This window comes from Moschus berezovskii, chromosome 21, assembly GCF_049115385.1.
Source record: "Moschus berezovskii isolate FMDL1 chromosome 21, NW_MosBer_1.0, whole genome shotgun sequence".
Lineage (NCBI taxonomy): Eukaryota > Metazoa > Chordata > Mammalia > Artiodactyla > Moschidae > Moschus > Moschus berezovskii.
This window is the reverse complement of record NC_142480.1, coordinates 67,942,385-67,952,159: the sequence shown is the minus strand read 5'-3', so window position 1 is coordinate 67,952,159 and position 9,775 is coordinate 67,942,385. Positions and strand designations below refer to the sequence as shown.

General features: G+C 38.0%; 1 pseudogene; it reads right to left on the bottom strand.

Moving 5' to 3' along the window:
- Positions 1–793: 793 nt before the first annotated feature.
- Positions 794–9,561, bottom strand: LOC129550011 (eukaryotic translation initiation factor 4E-like; annotated as a pseudogene).
- Positions 9,562–9,775: the final 214 nt, after the last annotated feature.

The following is a 9,775-nucleotide window of genomic DNA, read 5'->3' as shown; positions in this document are numbered from 1 at the left end:
GTTACATTTTTTATAATCCATAATTAAGTTTAGGAAATCACAAAAATATAGATCACTGATTTGAATGAAATGCATAAATTTTTAGCAAAGTGTTACAGTTAAGTTACAAAATAAAATTACCAAAGAATGCACAAAATTAATGTTTATTCCACCTTTGTGTCATATTCTGAGATCCTTCACCAATGTTACATGAGAAAGAAAAACTAAAGCAAAACAAATGAAAAACTGAAATCAGAATCACTAATCTTATCAAGTGGGAAAACAAATAAATTAAAATCTAGCAGCCATCAGCAAGAGTACAGCAAAGATAATGCTGTAAAAAAAAAAAACAAAGAAAATTGCAGGAAAACTGTATGCATCATACTCTTTCAAACCAGCAAAATATGCTCCTGAATACAATGGAACATAAACAAAATCATTCTCTTGTCAGGAATAGAAATGCAAGCTTTTTTTTTTTTTTTAATATTGTAGATGGGTCAAATGTGTTTGTAATGGTTAATTCTATTAAGCTATTGCAGAATGGGCCAGGAACACATTTATGGATTCTGGGGATGATGTGTACTGTAATTCTTTGATTGCAATAATGGATACTCTAGACAAAAAAAAAGAAAAGAAAATATGAACACAGAAGTACAAGACAAAGGTAAATGAGACTTCTTTTGTATCTTAGCCACATTTAGATGGAAATCAAATTTAAATGCAATCCATGCTTCTTTTGAAGAGGCTTTGGTTCAGCTCCAAAATCTCGATTGCTTGAGGCAGTCTCCTATGAGAATACTCAGAAGGTATCTTCTTAAACAACAAACCTATTTTTAGTGGTGGAGCCACTCTGAGTAGCTGTGCCTGCATGGGACTGATAACCAATCACTGTCTTTGGAGGAAGTCCTAACCTTTCCTTGTATACCTTCTCTATATGTGTAACAGCTTCTCTGTTTTCACATTCAGTAGTCCATATTGATATTTTATCACCTTTAGCTCTAACATTAACAATAACTCTACATACATCATCACTGTAGTCATCAAAAGATTTTCCAATAAGGCACAGCAGTGTCTCTAGCCAAAAACAATCAAAGTCACTTCATCTCTGCTGTTTGTTCAGAGTAATTAGCCATCATCCTCTTCATTTGTTTTTCTCATCTTCCCACATAGACTCAATACCATCCTTAAAAAGTAAGTAGTCACAGCCAGGCATGAAATTACTAGACAACTGGATATGGTTGTACAGAGCCCAAAAGTCTTCAACAATATCAAACTTAGATATCAATCAGAGGTGTGGTTGCAAAGTTTTGCTTTTATCATTTTTTTAAATTAATTAGTTTATTTTTTATTGGAGGCTAATTACTTTACAATATTATATTGGTTGGTTTTGCCATACATTGACATGAATCCGCCCTGGGTGTACATGTGTTCCTCTTCTTGAACCCCCCTCTCACCTCCCTCCTCCCCTTATCCTCCCTCTGGGTCATCCCCGTGCACCAGCCCAGCATTATCATTTTTTAAAAACCAGAGTGACCATCTGTTCTGTAAAGGGCGTTTAATATAGTGTTCTGGGTTAGCAACCTCCTGATTAAATTCTGTTTTCTCGTCTGCTTAGGCGGGGGATTCGGAGTAGGGGTGGTTTCCTAAATTGGGAAGGAAGCCAGTAGAAGAGATAAAGAGAAAATCAAATGGAAAATTAACTTGAAAAGTTAAGTTGCTACTTCCAATAACCTGTGTCTGTGAAATCTTCAAGACAATAAAGACTCGGAAGAACAGACTGATCTAGGCCCATTTGCATTCTCTGAGGCACGTGCGCAGCATGGAAATGATGAATGAATGGAAGACAGGTCCTGCTGGCAACCACGTGGGGAGCAGCTCTCCGTAGGCCTCACTCCTCCCCCAAAAATGACCCTATTTTTCATGCAAATTTCATATATATATATATATTACAATTTTTGTGATTGGTTTTGTTTTGTATTTTTAATATTGTATTTTTGAGAGTCTAACCTCGACTCTGTGGACATGAGTTTGAGTGAACTCCGGGAGTTGGTGATGGACAGGGAGGCCTGGTGTGCTGTGATTCATGGGGTCGCGGAGAGTGGGACACGACTGAGTGACTGAACTGAAATGATCTGAACCTAGACTCTAGATTTTTAATCTTTGCTTTTTGGTATTTGTTATCAATTTTGTACCTTTAAGAATTTAATATTCAGTATCCATTTTCACTTAGGAGTATGATTACTGGTTTGATTGCTGTCTCCCCTATTGACTCTCCCTTTTCTTTCCCAGGACACCTCTATCTCCTCTCTCCTCCTTCTCTTCTCTACTTAACTCTGTGAATCTCTCTGGGTGTTCCAGACTGTGGAGAACACTTAGGAAACTTATTACTGGCTAGATTAGTCTCTCCCCTTTTGACTACCTCTCTTCTCCTGGTCACCTCTATCTTCTTCCTCCCTCTTCTCTTCTTCATGTAACTCTGTGAACCTCTCTGGATGTCCCTCGCTGTGGAGAATTGTTTCACCATTAACCTAGAAGTTTTATCATCTGTGCTGTATGGATGGAGAAGTCTTGAGGCTACTGTAAGAATAAGACTGAAAGCTAGAGGCAGAAGGCTTAGTTACAAAACTTGAGAACATCAGAGAACCCCTGATTCCAGGGAACATTAATAGAAAAGAGCTCACCCAAAAGCCTCCACACCTACACTGAAACCAAGCTCCACCCAAGAGCCAACAAGTTCCAGAGCAAGACATAACATGCTAATTCTCCAGCAGAGCAGGAACACAGTCCTGAGCATTAAAAGAAAGGCTGCCCAAAGCCACGCCAAAGCTATAGACCCCCCAAAACTCACTACTGGACACTTCATTGCACTTCAGAGAAGAGATCCAGTTCCACCCACCAGAACACAGATGCAAGCTCCCCTAACCAGGAAACTCTGTCCAACCCCACATACAGGGAGCAGGCTCCACAATAAATGAACTTCCAGCCAAAGAAAGGGCACCCTAGACAGAAATCTAAACAAAATAAAAAGTCACAGAAATATTTGGCAGGTAAAAGAACATGATAAGTGCCCACCAAACCAAACCAAAGAGGAGGGGATAGGGAGTCTACCTGAAAAAGAATTCAGAATAATGATAGTACAGATGATCCAAAATCTTGCAAACAAAATGGAGTTACAGATAAATATATTAGAGACAAGGATTGAGAAGATGCAAGAAATATTTAACAAGAACCTAGAAGAAATAAAGAAGAGTCGATCAACGATCAAAAGCACTCTGGAGGGAAACAACAGCAGAATAACTGAGGCAGAAGATAGGATAAGTGAGGTGGAAGATAGAATGATGGAAATAAATGAAGCAGAGAGGAAAAAAGAAAACAAAAGAATTAAAAGAAATGAGGACAACCTCAGAGACCTCTGGGACAATGTCAAATGCCCCAACATTCAAATCATAGGAGTCAGAGAAGAAGACAAAAAGAAAGACCATGAGAAAATACTTGAGGAGATAATAGTTGGAAACTTCCCTAAAATAGGGAAGGAAACAGCCATTCAAGTCCAAGAAACCCAGAGAGTCCCAAAGAGGATAAATCCAAAGCAAAACACCCCAAGACATGTATTAATCAAACTAATGAAGATCAAATACAAAGAGCAAATATTAAAAGCAGCAAGGCAAAAGCAACAAATAACATACAAGGGGATTCCCATGAGGGTAGCAGCTGATCTTTCAATAGAAACTCTTCAGGCCAGAAGGGAATGGCAGGACATACTTAAAGTGATGAAAGAGAAAAACCTACAACCCAGATTACTATATTCAAATATGAAGGAGAAGTCAAAAGCTTTACAGACAAACAAAAGCTGAGAGAATTCAGCAACCACCAAACCAGTTCTTCAACAAATGCTAAAGAATCTTCTCCAGACAGGAAACACAAAAAAGTTTTATAAAATCAAACCCAAGACAACAAAGTAAATGCAATGGGATTATACTTATCAATAATTACCTTAAATGTAAGTGGGTTGAAAGCCCAACCAAAAGATGAAGACTGGCTGAATGGATACAAAAACAAGACCCCTATATATGCTGTCTACAGGAGACCCACCTCAAACCAAGAGACATATCAGACTTATAGTGAAGAGCTGGGAAAAGATATTTCATGCAAATGCAGACCAAGAGAAAGCTGGAGTAGCAATACTCATCAGATAAAAGAGACTTTGAAGTAAAGACCATGAAAAGAGACAAAGGAAGACACTACATAATAATCAAAGGATCAATCCAAGAAGAAGATATAACAATTATAAATATATATATGCATCCAACATAGGAGAACCTCAATATGTAAGGTAAATGCTAACAAGTACGAAAGGGGAAATTAACAGTAAAACAATAATAGTGGGAGACTTTAATACTCCACTTACACCTATGGACAGATGAACCAAACAGAAAATTAGCAAGGAAACACAAACTTTAAATGATATAATAGACCAGTTGGACCTAATAGATCTCTATAGGACATTTCACCCCAAAACAATGAATTTCACCTTTTTCTCAAGTGCACATGGAACCTTCTCTAGGATAGATCACATCCTGAGCCATAAATTTAGCCTTGGTAAATACAAAAAAATTGAAATCATTTCAAGCATCTTTTCTGATCACAATGCAGTAAGATTAGATGTCAACAACAGGGAAAAAAACTATTAAAAATACAATCATATGGAGGCTATACAACATGCTTCTGAATAACCAACAAATCATGGAAGAAATCAGAAAGGAAATAAAAATTTACATAGAAACAAATGAAAATGAAAACATGACAACCCAAAACCTATGCTGCTGCTACTAAGTCGCTTCAGTCGTGTCCAACTCTGTGAGACCCCATAGATGGCACCAGGCTCCTGTGTCCCTGGGATTCTCCAGCAAGAATACTGGAGTGGGTTTCAATTTCCTTCTCCAATACATGAATGCATGCTAAGTCGCTTTAGTCGTGTCTGACTCTGTGCTACCCCATGGACAGCAGCCCACCAGGCTCCTCTGTCCACAGGATTCTCCAGGCAAGTATACTGGAGTGGGTTGCCATTTCCTTCTCCACCCAAAACCTATGGGATTCAGTAAAAGCAGTGCTAAGGGGAGGGTTCATAGCAATACAAGAAACAAGAGAAAAAACAAATAAATAACCTAAAGAAACTATAAAAAGAAGAAATGAAGAACCTCAGGGATAGTAAAAGGAAAGAAATCAAAAATTACAGCAGAAATAAATGAAAAAGAAACGAAGGAAACTATAGCAAAGATCAGCAAAACTAAAAGCTGGTTCTTTGAGAAGATAAAGAAAATAGGCAAACCTTTAGCCAGACTCATCAAGAAAAAAAGGGAGAAGAATCAAATCAACAAAATTAGAAATGAAAAAGGAGAAATCACAACAGACAACACAGAAATACAAAGGATCATAAGAAACTACTATCAGCAACTATATGCCAATAAAATGGACAGCTTCAAAAAATGGACGAATTCTTAGAAAAGCATAAACTTTCAAAACGGAACCAGGAAGAAATAGAAAATTTTAATAGAAGCATTACAAGTACAGGAGTCAAAACTGTAATCAAAAATCTTCCAACAAACAAAAACCCAGGACCAGATGGCTTCACAGGTGAATTCTACCAAAAGTTTAGAGAAGAGTTAACACCTATCCTACTCAAACTCTTCCAGAAAATTGCAGAGGAAGGTAAACTGCCAAACTCATTCTATGAGGCCACCATCACCTTAATACCAAAACCAGATAAAGATGCCACAAAAAAAGAAAACTACAGGCCAATATCACTGATGAACATAGATGCAAAAATCCTTAACACAATTCTAGCAAACAGAATCCAACAACATATTAAAAAGGTCATACATCATGACCAAGTAAGCTTTATCCCAGGCATGCAAGGATTCTTCAACATTCACAAATCCATCAATGTGATACACCACATTAATAAATTGAAAGATAAAAATCATATGATTATCTCAATAGATGAGGAGAAAGCCTTTGACAAAATTCAATACCCATTTATGATAAAAAACTCTCCAGACAGCAGGTATAGAAGGAACATACCTCAACATAATAAAAGCCATATATGATAAACCCACAGCAAACATTATCCTCAATGGCGAAAAATTGAAAGCATTTCCCCTAAAGTCAGGAGCAAGACAAGGGTGCCCACACACTACTACTATTCAACATAGTTTTGAAAGTTTTAGCCACATCAACAAGAGAAGAAAAAGAAACAAAAGGAATCCAGATTGGAAAAGAAGAAGAAAAAATTATCCCTGTTTGCAGATGACATGATCCTTTGCATAGAAAACCCTAAAGACACAAGCAGAAAATTACTAGAGCTAATCAATGAATACAGTAAAGTTGCAGGATATAAAATCAACACACAGAAATCCCTTGCATTCCTATACACTAACAATGAGAAAACAGAAAGAGAAATTAAGGAAACAATCCCATTCACCATTGCAATGAAAAGAATAAAATACTTAGGAATAAATCTACTAACAGAAACAAAAGACCTATATATAGAAAACTGTAAAACACTGATGAGAGGAATCAAATATGACACAAATAGATGGAGCAAAACTTAGAGCAGAAATAAATGAAAAAGAAACAAAGGAGACTGCAGCAAAAAATCAGCAAAACTAAAAGCTGGTTCTTTGAGAAAATAAAGAAAATAGGCAAACCATTAACCAGACTTATCAAGAAAAAAAGAGAAGAGAATCAAGCTAGAAATGAAAATGGAGAAATTACAACAGACAAAACAGAAATACAAAGGATCATAAGAAACTACTATCAGCAACTATATGCCAATAAAATGGACAACTTTTTATTGTCTTTTATGTATCATATTCATGGATCGGAAGAATCAATATAGTGAAAATGAGTATACTATTCAAAGCAATCTATAGATTAAATGCAATCCTTATCAGGCTACCAATGGTATTTTTCACAGAACTAGAACAAATAATTTCACAATCTGTATGGAAATACAAAAAACCTCGAATAGCCCAAGACATCTTGAGAAAGAAGAATGGAACTGGAGGAATCAATGTCCCTGACTTCACAGTACACTACATAGTTGCAGTCATCAAGACAGTATGGTCCTGCCACAAAAACAGAAATATAGATCAATGGAACAAAATAGAAAGCCCAGAGATAAATCCACGCACCTATAGACACCTTATCTTTGACAAAGGAGGCAAAGATATACAATGGAGAAAAGGCAATCTCTTTAACAAGTAGCAAGGTGAAAAGACAGCCTTCAGAATGGGAGAAAATAATAGTAAATGAAGCAACTCACAAAGAATTAATCTCCAAAATATACAAGCAGCTCATGGAGCTCAATACGACAAAAATAAATGACCCAATCATGAAAAGATGCTCAACATCACTTATTATCAGACATATGCAAATCAAAACCACAATGAGTTACCATCTTACCCCAGTCAGAATGGCTGTTATCAAAAAAGTCTACAAATAATAAATTATGGAGAGGGTGTGGGGAAAAGGGAACCCCCTTACACTGTTGGTGGGAATGCAAACTAGTATAGCCACTATGGAGAACAGTGTGGAGATTCCTTTAAAAACTAGAAACAGAACTGCCATAGAACCCAGCAATCCCACTGCTGGGCATACACACTTAGGAAACCAGAATTGAAAGAAACACATGTACCCCAATGTTCATTGAAGCACTGTTTACCATAGCTAGGACATGGGAGCAACCTAGATGCCCATTGGCAGAGGAATGGATAAGAAAGCTGTGGTACATATACACAATGGAGTATTACTCAATTATTAAAAAGAATGCATTTGAATCAGTTCTAATGAGATGGATGAAACTACAGCCTGTTATCAGAGTGAAGTAAGTCAGAAAAACACCAATACAGTATATTAACACATATATAGGGAATTTAGAAAGATGGTAAGGTTGACCCTATACACGAGACAGCGAAAGAGACACAGATATAAAGAACAGAGTTTTGGACTCTGTGGGAGAAGGCAAGGGTGGGATGATTTGAGAGAATAGCATTCAAACATGTATATTACCGTATGTGAAATAGATAGCCAGTCCAGGTTTGATGCATGAGACAGGGCACTGAAAGCCAGTTCTCTGAGACAATGCAGAGGGATGGAGTGGGGAGGGAAGTGGCAGGGGTTTTGGGATGGGGGACACTTGTACAGCCATGGCTGCTGCTGCTGCTGCTGAGTCACTTCAGTCATGTCCGACTCTGTGTGACCACATAGACGGAAGCCCACCAGGCTCCCCTGTCCCTGGGATTCTCCAGGCAAGAACACTGGAGTGGGTTGCCATTTCCTTCTCCAATGTGTGAAAGTGAAGTTGCTCAGTCATGTCTGACTTGTAGCGACCCCATGGACTGCAGCCTACCAGGCTCCGCCGTCCATGGGATTTTCTAGGCAAGAGTACTGGAGTGGCTTGCCATGGCTTGCCATTGTACAGCCATGGCTAATTCATGTCAATGTGTGGCAAAAACCACCACAATATTGTAAAATAATTAGCCTCCAAATAAAATAATTAAATTAATTAGAAAACACTTTAGAGACAACTGGTAAATGCTAATATGTAGAAGATATTAGATGATATTAGGGAATTGAAGTTAAGGGTAATTATGCTGTTGAAGGAATACCAGACCACCTTACTTGCCTCCTGATAAATCTGTATTCAGGTCAAGAAGGAACAGTTAGAACTGAACATGGAACAACAGACTGGTTCTAAACCGGGGAAGGAGTACTTCAAGGCTGTATATTGTCACCCTGCTTATTTAACTTGTATGCAGAGTACATCATGCCAAACGCCAGGCTGGATGAAGCACAAGTTGGAATCAAGATTACCGGGAGAAATATCTATAATCTCAGATATGCAGATGACACTACCCTTACGCCAGAAAGTAAAGAGGAACTCTTGATGAAAGTGAAAGAAGAGAGTGAAAAAACTGACTTAAAACTCAAGATTAAAAAAACTAAGATCATGGCATCTGGTCCCATCATTTCATGGCAAATAGAAGGGGAAACACTGGAAACAGTAGAGATCTTCTTTGGGGGGGTGGGGGGATCTCCTAAATCACTGCAGATGGTGACTGCAGCTATGAAATTGAAAGACGCTTGCTCCTTGGAAGAAAAGTTATGACCAACGGAGACAGCATGTTAAAAAGAAGAGACATTATTTTGTTAACAAAGGTCTGTCTAGTCAAAGCTATGGTTTTTCCAGTAGTCATGTATGGATGTGAGAGTTGGACTAAAAAGAAGGCTGAGCGTTGAAGAACTGATGCTTTTGACTGTGGTGTTGGAGAAGACTCTTGAGAGTTCCTTGGACTGCAAGGAGATCCAGCTACTCCCTCCTAAAAGAAATCAGTCCTGAATATTCATTGGAAGGACTGATGTTGAAGCTGAAGCTCCAATCCTTTGCCCACCTGATGCGAAGAACTGGTTTCATGGAAAAGACACTGATGCTGGGAAAGATTGAAGGCAGGAGGAGAAGGGGATGACAGAGGATGGTTGGGTGGCATCACCAGCTCGATGGACTGACTGAACTGATGCCATTGTAGTCATAGAGAATGATCTTTTTCCCAAGAGATGCATGCTGAAGAGGTAAAGTAGTGTAACGCACTTTCTAATAGGTCCAAAAACAGAGCAGCTAGCTTAGGTAGAGAAGTTCACATGACAAAGTGTGGAATATTGAATATTGTTGGTGGATATGTGAATGTTCACTGTAGTATTCTTTCAATTGTTCTTTATCTTTAGATTTTTCATAATA